Raw genomic sequence first — 16,407 nt, forward strand, 5'->3', positions numbered from 1 at the left:
TGGTATATATATTCCCCTTCCTGGGCCCCTTCTTGGTATATATATCTCCATCCTGGTATATCTGTCCCTTATCCTGGACCCCTTCCTGGTATATATATATCTCCCTTCCATCCTGATATATACATCCCCCATTCTGGGCCCATCCTGGTATGTTCCCAATTTGCCGCTGTTCTTTAATGCATAGCAAAAAAAGATTATACTCACCCTACCTCCGCTCCCCCGCCGAGTGGCATCCACTTCTGAAGCTGACAGCTGACTTCAGCATGCAAGCGACAGGAGTATATGACGTCACTGCCATGCGCCACCAATTACGTGCATGCCGCCGTCAGCTTCTAGCCTCTATATGGCCGGCAGTGTGCTTGCGCTGGCGTCAGCGGGCCCCTCACCCACATGGGCCTGGTTATGACCTCTGTGACCATGATCGTTACTCCCAGGGTCATCAGCTTTTCTTGTATGTGGAGAAAAAAAGTTTCTCCACCTTCTCCTTTCTGACACTCTGTGATAATCGGACCGCAGTGAGAAGTCATCCAAGTGTGGTCCAATTGGTGCTACCCTCAGTTTTTATTCTATAAACTAACCTCTAGGTGGCAATGTTACTTTCTAATTACAATTCAACAAAACAGGCAAAAAAAAACAACAAAAAAAACCACAAGCTGCAGCGTGTACTGAACACTGGGAGGAGGTACATTGAGGAGCAGCCAATCAGGTTCTGTGAATTCAGATTCAGCTTCAGCAATTTATCCTTTTTATTACAACACAACATCCAAAATATAAATGGTACAACAGGTAGCTTGGCCGAGCGGTCTAAGGCGCTGGATTAAGGCTCCAGTCTCTTCGGGGGTGTGGGTTCGAATCCCACCGCTGCCAATGTATTTTATAGAAATTCTTACTTGGCTGTTTTATCTGATCATATTTCAGCGTATGTTCTTTATACATAATTATTATTACAATATAATTTACCCAATTCTTACCTTTGACACAAAAAATGGTCAGATATCTAAAATCTGTATTTACTTATGAGTAGGTTTGAGTAAAGTATCTTTCCTCTTTATGCAGCAGTTCTCCAGTAGGTGGCAGTATAACCACACAAAATCCACAGACTTAAGCTATGTGCACACAGAGTTTTAAAGGAGTTATTTTTGAGCAGTGTTACTCCCTAAATGTCTAAGAAAAAAATAAAGATTGCTTAAAAAATGCATGAAAGCCTTACAATAGAAATGACTAAGAAGAGTCTATGTGCACAGAGTTTTTCAAGGAGTTTTTGGAGCAGAAACTGGGTCCATGCACACAGTCATTTTGCTAAGTTTTTATCATAGGAAATTCAGCAGAAACTCCAAACTTTTGGAAAGTTTTGCGTTTTTGAGCAGGATTAGGAGGGTTTCTTGCCTGTTTATTCTCCGAAAAAAAGTGCAAAAAGTCTCTGTGCGCACAAAGCCGTAGATGTGCACTTGAGATATTTTTACGGTGGATTACGCCTGGAATACCCTGAAAAAGCACAGCAAAAAGTTAAATATAATACACAGTAATGTTAAATCCATATGTTCAGTTTATTGTTACTTCTCTTCAGCGCCTCAGGGCTCGAAAACCGTGAAACGGTTAAAAGAAATAACATGGTCATTCTTTGGGCAACTTCTGCTAGGAAAATGCTTGCCACTAAAGTATAAAATAAAAGGAAGGAAAAAATAACGTAGTAAAGCCCGCTTAATTGTAACGTGCTGCGGAATTTGTTGGCGCTATATAAATAAAAAAATATTATTATTATTAAGCCACAAAAAACAATGGAAAAGCCACCAGCAAAGGTGCTTCAGGAAGAAGACCACCAACATTTTCTTGAAGCACCTTCCCTACAAAAACTCATGGGTTCTGCTGGCAGAACAAGACGTTGGGTGCACATACGCTTATGTTTTTTGAGACTTTTTGGTGTAGAAATTGGGTCAAAACTTTCAAAATCCTCCTCCAAATCTCAAAGCTCCTCAAAAACATTGAGTTTCTCAGCAAGTTTCTCAGCAAAAAGACTCTGTGTTCACATAGCCTACAAGAGTTTTTGAAGCAGCTTTTGCAGAGGATTTTGGAGACGATCCACTCTAAAAAGCTCATACAAATGCTGAACATGTTTTTCTGAGTAAGGCTTTGATCAGACAGCACAGTTGATAATATTTGTGTCCATGATATGGATGCGGAAATGTGACTAAATTACGACTCTCTAAATTAGGCTTCATTTGGATGTCAGTTTTCGGATTCGGATCTGTAACCCAAATAGTTAATGCAGAGTTTTTTTCTGAGATATGTTTCCAGTGTATCAGTTACCCATTACTGCTGGATTTACCTTTACTGATGAATTGCAGAGTCCTGGAGAGCAGCTGCAGCTTTATCTGAAGGTCACATAGTTATAGATCCTGGAGGTCTACTGTGAGATCCTGGGCTACGTCCCAGCTAATTATTATTATTATTATTATTTATTATTATAGCGCCATTTATTCCATGGCGCTTTACATGTGAAAAAGGGGGTATAATACAAGAACAATTTCAATAATCTTGAACACAATGTGACAGCGACTGGTACAGGCGGAGCGAGGACCCTGCCCGCGAGGGCTCACAATCTACGAGGGATGGGTGAGGATACAGTAGGTGAGGGTAGAGCTGGTCGTGCAGCGGTGTGGTGGAGCGAGGGTTACTGCAGGTTGTAGGCTTGTCGGAAGAGGTGGGTCTTCAGGTTCCTTTTGAAGGTTTCCACGGTAGGCGAGAGTCTGATACGTTGGGATAGAGAGTTCCAGAGTAGGGCGGAAGCACGGGAGAAATCTTGTATACGGTTGTGGGAGGAGGAGATAAGAGGGGAGTAGAGCAGGAGATCTTGTGAGGATCGGAGGTTGCGTGCAGGTATGTAACGGGAGACTAGGTCGGAGATATATGGAGGAGACAGGTTGTGAATGGCTTTGTATGTCATGGTTAGGGTTTTGAACTGGAGTCTCTGAGCAATGGGGAGCCAGTGAAGAGATTGACAGAGAGGAGAGGCCGGGGAATAGCGGGGGGACAGGTTGATTAGTCGAGCAGCAGAGTTTATGATAGATTGGAGGGGTGCGAGAGTGTTAGAGGGGAGGCCACAGAGCAGGAGGTTGCAGTAGTCAAGGCGGGAGATGATGAGGGCGTGCACTAGTGTTTTTGCAGATTCATGGTTTAGGAATGTGCGGATCCGGGAGATATTTTTAAGTTGGAGTCGGCAGGAAGTGGAAAGGGCTTGGACATGTGGTTTGAAGGAGAGTTCCGAGTCCAGGGTTACCCCGAGGCAGCGGGCTTGAGGGACTGGGGAGAGTGGGCAGCCATTGACTATGATGGATAAGTCAGTTGGGAGGGTTGAATGAGATGGCGGAAAGATGATGAATTCTGTTTTGTCCATGTTAAGTTTTAGAAATCTAGCAGAGAAGAAGGATGAAATAGCAGACAGACATTGTGGGATTTTGGTTAATACGGAGGTGATATCGGGTCCAGAGAGGTAGATCTGTGTGTCATCAGCATAGAGGTGATAATGAAAGCCATGAGACTCTATGAGCTGTCCCAGGCCTAAGGTGTAGATGGAGAAGAGCAGGGGTCCTAGAACTGAACCTTGGGGGACACCGACAGATAGGGGGCGAGATGAAGAGGTAGTGTGTGAGTGGGAGACACTGAATGTCCGGTCTGTTAGGTATGAGGAGATCCAGGATAGGGCCAAGTCTGTGATGCCGAGAGATGAGAGAGTCTGTAGTAAGAGGGAATGGTCCACTGTGTCAAAGGCAGATGACAGGTCTAGGAGGAGGAGGACAGAGTAGTGTCGCTTAGATTTGGCGGTTAGTAGGTCGTTTGTGACTTTAGTCAGTGCAGTTTCAGTAGAATGGTGCGGTCGGAAACCAGATTGTAGGCGGTCAAAGAGGGAGCAGGAGGAGAGGTGGGAGGACAGTTCAGAATGGACATGTTGTTCCAGTAGTTTTGAGGCATAGGGGAGAAGTGATATGGGGCGCTAATGAGCGTCTTATCAATGATTATTATTAGACCTAATGCACATCTTCAGATTACAGCGCCCATGTGAAGCTGGCAGAAAACCATTCTTAGTATACTACTTTGGATTCTGTATGTATGGAGGATTCTCCTCCATACATACAGACTTATAGAGCCGGGTAAACTCCTCATACACCAGAGGCGGCTGAACACTCATTGGGCCAACCGTAGAGATGAGTGAATTTATTCACGAGGCATTGACTTCTCCTCGAATCGTGCAAACATCAATTTTCTCCAGAATACAATTTTTTTTGCGATTGACAAATTCAGCATCTGGTCACCAGTTTTCTGAACTTTAGAGAGTTGAGTTAATAAAATAATAATTCTCACCTTGAGAAATGAGCGGATCGAACAAAATGTAACTTTGGCTGTTTGGGTGGATTTTCCCGGCAAATCTGATTCTCGGAGAAGTTTTTTAATGTCCCTTATTATAGTGTGGGGGTCTCTCGAGATGTCAGGAAGTCGCACGGTGCACCGTGACCTTCTCCATGCATGTGAAGAACGTTCCCAAAAATAAATGAAGAATTTAAGGAGTTCACTTACCTAAAAAAAAACATGGGTCACTTGAATGTATATTCACACATGCCTTTCTCTCCTTTCTTGCAGTTTTTTTCCTACATTTTCAGACTCGTTCTCATGCTGTCTTTATTTTCATGCAAAGCTTCTGGAAACTGGATGGTCCAGCTCCACTGGTGTAATAGAGGAATCTACATCTCCCAAGACTCCCTGCTTGGACATTCCTACTTTCGAACCCCACCCTCATTCCACATTCAGCCATTATCTTGTACCTCTCTGGAGGAAGTCCAAGCTGCTCATCCATCCAGATTTTGGATAACGTTCTATCTGCTCCATTGGCTTGAGCTGCTTACAAGTTGGTGGCTACCCCACAGGCACATCAGTGTATAACATAGCCGACACCCGCAGTGTATGGTGCAGATGTAAGGCTAGCGTTAAACGCGGGAGTTACACACCATTTCCTTTTTAAACATTGCACATTCTATGGATGCTACCCCCTAACGAAGGATGGCGGTCCGAAATGCGCGTCGGGGTGTGCGCTGCGCAGTGGTTTGCTGATACACAGGTATGTCATTGTACATTTAGATACATTGGTTATTATTGAATCGATTTCCCCTCCTTTTTCTTACACCCATTTGATTGTTGATCCGGCATGGATGTAATTGGAGATAAGGGCTATGCACACATCTATTAGGCATACATACAATGGTCTATATAGTTTGTCCTTTATTCAGAGGTCATTCAACTCTTATTAGCCTGTGGTGCATTTACCTGTCCAGTCTTTTCTCTGAGACTGGTGACACTAATCCGGACTCATGCCAAACACATATTACCCTCTTCTTTTTTTGTGGAGTGGTGGAGTGAGATTTAGGCACCATTGTATAGCTTAGATCACTACATATCATTTGTCTGCCCTGTCATATCTTAATGTTGAATATGTATTATTAATTATTAATGTAACACATGTCACGTGCTGCGCATGTACTCTTCTCTTGTATGGTGTACCATTGTTTCTACATATCTAATAAAGGCTTTTTTATTCTTAGCCATTATTCAACACAATTGTATAGCAGTATATAAGTAAAGTCAGGAACTCCAGCCACAGTGAGAACTTCACAGGAACATCGACATGGCATCCATTGAGGCCTCAAGCAACTTGGATCAGTGCCACTGAGAAAGAATTACCACGACAATTAAGTGCTTCCCAGCTAGATTGCTGCTGGCTGTATATACATGTCTCTACCAGATATTGTGAAAGTTCAGCTCCTGAGTCTGCTCCATATACCCACACTAACACATGTACATCATGTGTCAAGAAAGAGTTAATGATGAAAAAAAATAGTTGTATAATTTTTATTTTTAGGATTTTATTTTTTATATCTAAACAAGGTATTTTCAATGTGAGTTGAATATTATCTATTTTAAACTCTACGTATTTTTTTAGGGTAACTATAATTTCTAATCATTGGGGACCGCTATGGGGTCTAGGATCATGCTAAATTATGATAGAAAAGAGTTACCACCATTTTATCTCTCAGTAAGCCTGTGGCACATCCTGTCCTCTATGAAATATCAATGAACAGCAATAATTACAATTTTCAGATTTACTTTGCATATGTTTCCTACTAATTGTAACAAATTAGAAATTAGTACCAAGGGTTGCTGGTAAGAATATTATCAAAAGTTGCAAAAAATTTAATGTTGGGTGAAATTTGTCAATGTTGAAGACTTTTGAATTACACCATTTGAAAAGAATATGACAGTCATCATTCAGTTCTCTTGCATGTAAAATATTCAAATAGTAATAGCATTTTAAGTGATATGATGATAATTTTTGGCAGTACAGACCTTATATTATAGGTGTAATTGTAAAAATGACACAGGTGTTGAAAAAAACATAAGGTAATGACAAGGATGGGATTTGAACCCACGTGTGCAGAGCACAATGGATTAGCAGTCCATCGCCTTAACCACTCGGCCACCTCGTCTACTTTAAGATCTTGCCATGTGATCTACTTTAAGATCTTGCCATGTGATCTACTTTAAGATCTTTCCATGTGATCTACTTTAAGATCCTTCCATGTGATCTACTTTCAGATTTTCTTTTTAAAATTGACAACTGAAGATTGTTTGTTATTTGTGTTTTTCTTTTTTAATACCTCTTTTTTTCCACACATTTTCGATACTAAACTCTTGGAAAAAAGGCTTCCAGAAATGAACCTAAGAAAACTGTTCTTTTTTATATTCATGGATTATTATGTAGCATAATGCTTCGCTTTTAAAAGATACTGTAAATGTTAAAAGTGTGTTCTGCTCATACATTAACCCTGTGAGAATGGGACATTTTTTCATTTTGTGCTTTAGTTTTTTGCTCCCATTCTTCCAAAAGGCATTTTTATTAATTTTCTGTCAATATAGTCATATTAGTGATTGTTTTTTTAATGAATAAGTTGTAGTTTTAAAAGACACTAATCAATTACCATAAAGTACTGAAAAAGTAGTTTTGATTTTCTCATTTATGGGGCTGTAAGAGTGCTTGTGTTTTGCATGCAGAGATGCAGTTTTTGATGATACAATTTTTGGATATACATATGATATTTTGATCATTTTTTATTGCATTTTTTGTTGAAGGTCCATTGACCAAAAAACAGAGATTCTGGCGTTTCAATTTTAATTTGCTTTACTGCATTTATTACAATGGTTAAACAATTTTACATTTTCATCAGACTTTTACAAACGCGGTGATACTGATTATGCTTATTTTTTATTTTTTAAAAATTAAAGTTTTGCTTGATTACTCATATAAAGATGATAATGATGTAACCAAAATGATAAGCGATCCCAATGTGATTTGAAATTTCAATTTTCAGATCTGGATTCCCAATGATATTTTTCATCAAAAAGCTACTGACACTGTGCTGAAAGATGGCAAAAAAGGCAAGTTAATCTATTGTCAGAAGGATGAAGGGCTCCATTTTCAATCTCAATCCAGACATCGTTCACATTATCCAAGATGAATTAGACAATTAACCCCGACATGATTTGGACACGCAACATTCTAATCTGGAGTCAGATACTCAAACGCTGCGCTCCAAGGTCAGTTAAAATGTGCCTTTTTCACCCATGTTTGACATAACAAGTGCTTGAGGAGAGCTCTACACACTGTAGTGAAGGTAGGCCATTGTAATGTATATGTATTGTATAAAATATGTCTTGTCTGAGTCCCCATATCTTTCACTGACTCCTGAATGTCTAAAGATCTTTGTGAAATGTCATCAAATTATTTTCATTAGGTTTTAAGGGAGAGTAAACAATACACACGAAGGATATAATCAAACAAAACATTAATTAAATAACTATCTAAAGGACAAATGTATGGGGAAACAAGGGTGTGAGTAGATAAAAAGGATGGGAAAGGGGAAGGATAAGTATACAAATATCTATAATATAACCGGCCAAGCGTCCCTCTGTCTGAAGCTTCTATAGACTGCGCATGGGAGACGCGCAGTCTGGCTCCAGATAGAAGAACGCATTGAGCCGTTACAGGTAAGAGGAGTGTATGGCGTTGGAGATTGCAGTATGCGTAGGCACTGAACCCATACAGTGATCTCCGGCGCCATACTTACATACTTACTTGACCGGGAGGAGCATTGCCGCGGCGCCTCTCTTCTGGCCTGAGACCAGGGGCGCAGTGAAGATGTCGGAATCGGCGCATGCGCATAGCGCTATCCGGCGCCTTTTTACTGAAGACACATTTGCAGTGTGTCTTCACCAAAATGGCGCCGGAAAGAGCGGTGCTCCGGCGCCGCACTCCCGCGGCCTCTGGCAGAATAGGACACAGCAGAGCTGGAGTACAGGGAAGAAAAGTGAGCATAAGTGTTTATTTTTTTTGTATGTGTGCAGAGTAGGGTTGAGCGAGTATGTTCTGTCCGAGTATGCTCGGGCCGACCTCCGAGTATTTATAGCTGCTCGTTGATGAGGTTAAACCGCTCCTGTGTGCATGATTTGCAAATGTTTGACAGCTTTATTACATGTGAGGAATGTGTAAGAAATAGACATTCCTCACATGTAATAAAGCTGTCAAACAGTTGCAAATCATGCACACGGGAGCGATTTAACCTTATCACCGAGCAGCTGTAAATACTCAGAGCTCGGCCCGAGCATACTCGGCGAAAGGGTTAATAGAACATACTCGCTCAACACTAGTGCAGAGGAGTACCATGCATACCAGGATTTGGGAGTGAGGGGGCCACACATACCAGGATTGGGGGATGAGGGGTACTATGCATACCAGAATTGGAGGGTGAGGGTGCCACAAATACCAGGATTGGGGGATGAGGGGGCCACACATAACAGTATTGGGGGATGAGGGGTACCATACATACCAGGATTCAGGGATGAGGGGTTCCAAGCATATCAGGATTGGGGAATGAGGGGACCATGCATACCAGGATTGGGGGATGAGGGGATCATGCATACAGGATTGGGGTGAGGGGACCATGCATACCAGGATTCAGGGATGAGTGGGCCATGCATACCAGAATTGGGGGATGAGGGGTACCATGCATACCAGGATTGGGGGATGAGGGGTATTATGCATACCAGGATTGGGGGATGAGGAGTGCCATGCATACCAGGATAGGGGATGGGGGGTGCCATACATACCAGGATTGGGAATGAGGGGTGCCATGCATACCAGGATTGGGGGAAGATGGGTGCCATGCATACCAGGATTGGGGGAAGATGGGTGCCATGCATACCAGGATTGGAGGATGAGGGGTGCCATGCATACCAGGACTGGGGGATGAGGGATGCCATGCATACCAGGATAGGGGATGGGGGGTGCCATACATACCAGGATTGGGAATGAGGGGTGCCATGCATACCAGGATTGGGGGAAAATGGGTGCCATGCATACCAGGATTGGAGGATGAGGGGTGCCATGCATACCAGGACTGGGGGATGAGGGATGCCATGCATACCAGGATAGGGGATGGGGGTGCCATGCATACTAGGATTGGGGATGAGGGGTGCCATGCATACCAGGATTGGGGGAAGAGCGGTGCCATGCATACCAGGATTGGGGGATGAGGGGTACCATGAATACCAGGATAGGGATCTGGGGGGGTCATGCATACCAGGATTTGGATGAGGGGCCATGCATACCAGGATAGGAATGAGGGGTACAATCTATTCCAGGATAGCGATGAGGGGTACATGCATACCAGGATGAGGGATGAGGGAGCCATGCATACCAGGATTGGGGGATGAGGGGTACCATGCATACCAGGATTGGGGGATGAGGGGTACCATGCATACCAGGATTGGGGGATGAGGAGTACCATGCATACCAGGTTTAGGGGATGAGGGGTACCATGCATACCAAGATTGGGGGATGAGGAGTGCCATGCATACCAGGATAGGGGATGGGGGGTGCCATACGTACTAGGATTGAGAATGAGGGGTGCCATGCATACCAGGATTGGGGGAAGATGGGTGCCATGCATACCAGGATTGGAGGATGAGGGGTGCCATGCATACCAGGACTGGGGGATGAGGGATGCCATGCATACCAGGATAGGGGATGGGGGTGCCATGCATACTAGGATTGGGGATGAGGGATGCCATGCATACCAGGATTGGGGGAAGAGCGGTGCCATGCATACCAGGATTGTGGGATGAGGGGTACCATGCATACCAGGATAGGGATCTGGAGGGGTCATGCATACCAGGATTCGGATGAGGGGCCATGCATACCAGGATAGGAATGAGGGGTACAATATATTCCAGGATAGCGATGAGGGGTACATGCATACCAGGATGAGGGATGAGGGAGCCATGCATACCAGGATTGGGGGATGAGGGGTACCATGCATACCAGGATTGGGGGATGAGGGGTACCATGCATACCAGGATTGGGGGATGAGGGGTACCATGCATACCAGGATAGAGATCTGGGGGGGTCATGCATACCAGGATTCAGATGAGGGGCCATGCATACCAGGATAGGAATGAGGGGTACCATGTATTCCAGGATAGTGATGGGGGGTACATGCATACCAGGATGAGGGATGAGGGAGCCATGCATACCAGGATGAGAGGCGCCATGCATGCCAGGATTGGGGATGAGGGGTGCCATGCATACCAGGATTGTGGGTGAGGGGTGCCATGCATACCAGGATTGTGGGTGAGGGGTGCCATGCATACAGGATTGGGGGTGAGGGGTGCCATACATATTAGGATTGGAGGTGAGGAGTGCCATGCATACCAGGATTAGTGGTGAGAGACGCCATGCATACCAGGATTGAGGGTGAGGGGTGCCATGCGTACCAGGATTGGGGGTGAGGGGTGCCATGCATACCAGGATTGGGAGTGAGGGGTACCATGCATACGAGGATAGGGATGAGGGTAGCACATAACAGGATGGAGGAACAGGATTGGGGAGCACAAATACCAGGATGGGGCAGCACAAATACCAGGATGGGGTCAACACATGCCAGCCTATACCAATAAAAATGCTTGACACCCGGGCATAGAACGGGCTCAATAGCTAGTTACATATAATAAAATAAGGTCAACAGAGACTTTATGCTCGAATTAAACAAACAGTTCAAATAGAAATATGCTTAAAGGATGATTAACGAGGTTTCTGGAGATCAGACATAGTGTTTGCAGAAGAGACTATTATGTTAGGAGGATAAAGAATATTCTAAAGAAACCAACCTGATTCATATTTTTTAAATTTGTTATTTCTTATAGTGAATAAGAGTTCAACTACGTTATTAGAAGAGATTCTATCAATGACCTCTGTAATAGATGGAGTATTAATTTGCTTCCATTTAGAAATTATAAGGGCTTTAGTAACTAAAAGAATATGGATAACTATTAGTCTTATTTTCGATGATAAAGTGTCTGAATCTAGAGACAACGAGGCAAGTTGTAGGGAGATTTCTTCACCACATACCTTAAAGAATCAAAGGATTCTTCCCATAGATTCTTTATTAGAGGAAATTCCCATAAAATAAGAAATAAATTACCTTTCGAGCCACATTCTCTCCAACATCTGTCAGAATGTTGTGGGAAATTTTTTTGTAATTTAGCCGGGGTGTAATACCATCTCATTATTGTTTTGAGGTGGGTTTCGTGTAGATTTGCCCTTATATTATGTGAATAAGTAAATTTTAAAGCTTTTTTACAGTTATCTGGAACGTATTGGGATCTCCAAGGTCGTTTCCCAACTTACAGTATAATTATGTTTACAGAAGAAGATATCTTTATTAAATATATAGTAGAGATATCTAGTATTCCATATTGTTTTAATACCAGGATTCTTGATCAAATTTAATATTATATTGGGAAGTCCTTTAGAAAAGTTAAGATTGTTTCTTAGATATTTAATTAGTTCTAGATATGAGTAAAATTTTATATCTGGGATATTAAACTCCTGTTTAAGTTATTGGAAAGTATAACAGGTATCTAAATTATTATGTCCTAATTAGTGTTGAGCGATACCTTCCGATATCGGGAAATATCGGATCGGATTGGATCGGACCGATACCGAAAAAGTATCGGATATCGCCGATTCCGATACCGGAAACCAATGCAAGTCAATGGGACAGAAATATCGGAATGAAAATAAACCCTTTCTTTCCTTGTAGGTTAATTCTACATGAAGGAAAACAACTAAGAATAATGTAGAATGCATTGGGGGAGGTGGGGGAGACAATAAAGCCATAGAGGTTTAGCTCAATCAAATGGAATAGCAGGAATTAATATTTTTTTTTAAGACGTTCTGAGTTACGGAAATATTGACTATGTTAAGTATTTTTATATTTTGTCAGATATTTATGTTTCACTACTTCCATGCTCTTCACCTTCTTTTTTACTTCTCCCACACTTTCTCCTTCATCATCCTCAGCATCTTTTTCATCCACTTCTTCTTCACCTTCTTCATCTTCTTCTTCTTCACCTTCTTCGTATTATTCTTTTTTTTTACATTCTTCATATTCTACTTCTTCATCTTCTTCATCTTCTTCTTCTTCTTCATCATATTCTTATTTGTGGCAGGCATTCCTGTAGTTGTTGTCTATAAAAGGTTGGACATTACACCTTTCGTTCTGCCCGTCACAAAAGATTTACAACAGGATTTGTCCGCGTTCAGTTTGGCCTGCAGCAGCAGGTCTTTTCCAGGGGCACCACGAGGAGGAACGGACTCACCCCCATACACTGCTTAGTCATCTTCTGTAGAGATGAGCGTTGTTCTACTCGAACTGTTCGCCAATCTCAAATTCGAGCTGTTTTGGGCGGTGTTCGAGCCGGTCGGCGAACACGAACAATTTGAGAAAAATTCGGCTGTTAGAGGTTATGTTCGATAACTGTTCGTGCACCAAAATCATAACTGGATTTTTTCTCAGTAATGATGAAAATTAATGTTAATACGCAGTTTGAGTGTACAGCGGGGCGGGGGGAGGGGCAGGGGATGGATCTCTGCAGGAACAATGAAGATCTCCATTTTTTTTTCTCTTTCCCGCATTTGCAGTGGGGAGGTGCAATCTGTCAGCCTATCAGCAGCGCACACACGGAGCGAAGTGCTTTTTTTCACACAAGCAAGGGCATGTGTGATTGGCAGTTTATGTCACATGTCCTTGCCCTATAAGACCAAGCCATTTTCCCCGTCGCCACCATTTTCTCACTGCTGCAGCTGCGTGTTAGACGGCACTGCTGTTGCTGTGTGCGCTATACCTTGTTAATTTCAAGCCAATTTTCGCACAAATATACAGATAGCTTGGGAGTAGGGAATAGTTGTGATTGCAGTCCTTTTAAGGACTAGGTTACAGCATTTCCTACGACTTTTATCAGGCAGGTCTGTGCACTTAAATAGATAGATTGTGGGAGTAAAGACTAATTGTAATTGGAGTCCTTTTCAGGACTAGGTTACATCAGTTCCTATCAGTTTTTGCCAGGCAGGTCTGTGCCAGTGCTGTGCAAGTTTTTTTCACAGCATTTGGCTGAATCTAGCAAAGCTAATCCTTTTTGGCCTATTGCAGAGTGTGTTAGTCAGTGGAGTAGCCTATCTGTGTTGCAAGATATACCACCTGTGTATAGAATACCAATTTTTTTACTGCACCTAGTGAAGTAAAATCTTTTGGGCATAGCATCATTCTATTAGTCCATCTATACTGACCTCCATCAGGTTGCAAACTGAATATAATTTTTTTCTGCATCTAGCTCTGAAAAAATATTTGGGCTTCTAGCAGTGTGTGGGACTTGGTTTATTAGTCCATCTATACTGACCTCCATCAGGTTGCAAATTAAAAATAATTTTTTTCTGCATCTAGCTCTGAAAAAATATTTGGGCTTCTAGCAGTGTGTGGGACTTGGTCTATTAGTCCATCTATACTGACCTCCATCAGGTTGCAAATTAAAAATAATTTTTTTCTTCATTTATCTCTGAAAAAATATTTGGGCTTCTAGCAGCGTGTGGGACTTGTTCTATTAGTCCATCTATACTGACCTCCATCAGGTTGCAAATTAAAAATAATTTTTTTCTGCATCTAGCTCTGAAAAAATATTTGGGCTTCTAGCAGTGTGTGGGACTTGGTCTATTAGTCCATCTATACTGACCTCCATCAGGTTGCAAATTAAAAATAATTTTTTTCTGCATCTAGCTCTGAAAAAATATTTGGGCTTCTAGCAGTGTGTGGGACTTGGTCTATTAGTCCATCTATACTGACCTCCATCAGGTTGCAAATTAAAAATAATTTTTTTCTTCATTTAGCTCTGAAAAAATATTTGGGCTTCTAGCAGTGTGTGGGACTTGTTCTATTAGTCCTTCTATACTGACGTCCAGCAGGTTGCAAATTGAATATAATTTTTTTCTGCATCTAGCTCTGAAAAAATATTTGGGCTTCTAGCGGTGTGTGGGACTTGGTCTATTAGTCCATCTATACTGACCTCCATCAGGTTGCAAATTAAAAATAATTTTTTTCTGCATCTAGCTCTGAAAAAATATTTGGGCTTCTAGCAGTGTGTGGGACTTGGTCTATTAGTCCATCTATACTGACCTCCATCAGGTTGCAAATTAAAAATAATTTTTTTCTTCATTTATCTCTGAAAAAATATTTGGGCTTCTAGCAGCGTGTGGGACTTGTTCTATTAGTCCATCTATACTGACCTCCATCAGGTTGCAAATTAAAAATAATTTTTTTCTGCATCTAGCTCTGAAAAAATATTTGGGCTTCTAGCAGTGTGTGGGACTTGGTCTATTAGTCCATCTATACTGACCTCCATCAGGTTGCAAATTAAAAATAATTTTTTTCTTCATTTATCTCTGAAAAAATATTTGGGCTTCTAGCAGCGTGTGGGACTTGTTCTATTAGTCCATCTATACTGACCTCCATCAGGTTGCAAATTAAAAATAATTTTTTTCTGCATCTAGCTCTGAAAAAATATTTGGGCTTCTAGCAGTGTGTGGGACTTGGTCTATTAGTCCATCTATACTGACCTCCATCAGGTTGCAAATTAAAAATAATTTTTTTCTGCATCTAGCTCTGAAAAAATATTTGGGCTTCTAGCAGTGTGTGGGACTTGGTCTATTAGTCCATCTATACTGACCTCCATCAGGTTGCAAATTAAAAATAATTTTTTTCTTCATTTATCTCTGAAAAAATATTTGGGCTTCTAGCAGCGTGTGGGACTTGTTCTATTAGTCCATCTATACTGACCTCCATCAGGTTGCAAATTAAAAATAATTTTTTTCTGCATCTAGCTCTGAAAAAATATTTGGGCTTCTAGCAGTGTGTGGGACTTGGTCTATTAGTCCATCTATACTGACCTCCATCAGGTTGCAAATTAAAAATAATTTTTTTCTGCATCTAGCTCTGAAAAAATATTTGGGCTTCTAGCAGTGTGTGGGACTTGGTCTATTAGTCCATCTATACTGACCTCCATCAGGTTGCAAATTAAAAATAATTTTTTTCTTCATTTATCTCTGAAAAATTATTTGGGCTTCTAGCAGCGTGTGGGACTTGTTCTATTAGTCCATCTATACTGACCTCCATCAGGATGCAAATTAAAAATAATTTTTTTCTGCATCTAGCTCTGAAAAAATATTTGGGCTTCTAGCAGTGTGTGGGACTTGGTCTATTAGTCCATCTATACTGACCTCCATCAGGTTGCAAATTAAAAATAATTTTTTTCTGCATCTAGCTCTGAAAAAATATTTGGGCTTCTAGCAGTGTGTGGGACTTGGTCTATTAGTCCATCTATACTGACCTCCATCAGGTTGCAAATTAAAAATAATTTTTTTCTGCATCTAGCTCTGAAAAAATATTTGGGCTTCTAGCAGTGTGTGGGACTTGGTCTATTAGTCCATCTATACTGACCTCCATCAGGTTGCAAATTGAATAAAAAAAATTTCTGCATCTAGCTCTGAAAAAATATTTGGGCTTCTAGCGGTGTGTGGGACTTGGTCTATTAGTCCATCTATACTGACCTCCATCAGGTTGCAAATTAAAAATAATTTTTTTCTGCATCTAGCTCTGAAAAAATATTTGGGCTTCTAGCACTGTGTGGGACTTGGTCTATTAGTCCATCTATACTGACCTCCATCAGGTTGCAAATTAAAAATAATTTTTTTCTGCATCTAGCTCTGAAAACATATTTGGGCTTCTAGCAGTGTGTGGGACTTGGTCTATTAGTCCATCTATACTGACCTCCATCAGGTTGCAAATTAAAAATAATTTTTTTCTGCATCTAGCTCTGAAAAAATATTTGGGCTTCTAGCAGTGTGTGGGACTTGGTCTATTAGTCCATCTATACTGACCTCCATCAGGTTGCAAATTGAATAAAAAAATTTTCTGC

The 16,407-nt window shown here is 41.6% G+C and overlaps 2 non-coding genes across 2 annotated transcripts; one reads left to right on the forward strand and one right to left on the reverse strand.

Annotated features, from left to right (window-relative positions):
- The first annotated feature begins 785 nt into the window (after positions 1 to 785).
- On the forward strand, positions 786 to 867 carry TRNAL-AAG (transfer RNA leucine (anticodon AAG)). The gene has a single exon. It is a non-coding gene; the product is annotated as a tRNA-Leu (tRNA).
- A 5,584-nt stretch (positions 868 to 6,451) lies between these two features.
- On the reverse strand, positions 6,452 to 6,533 carry TRNAS-GCU (transfer RNA serine (anticodon GCU)). Its single transcript has one exon. It is a non-coding gene; the product is annotated as a tRNA-Ser (tRNA).
- Between the last annotated feature and the right edge of the window lie 9,874 nt (positions 6,534 to 16,407).

This window comes from Phyllobates terribilis, unplaced genomic scaffold (assembly GCF_046119375.1).
Source record: "Phyllobates terribilis strain yellow unplaced genomic scaffold, ASM4611937v1 Scaffold_11__3_contigs__length_659146591, whole genome shotgun sequence".
Classification (NCBI taxonomy): domain Eukaryota; kingdom Metazoa; phylum Chordata; class Amphibia; order Anura; family Dendrobatidae; genus Phyllobates; species Phyllobates terribilis.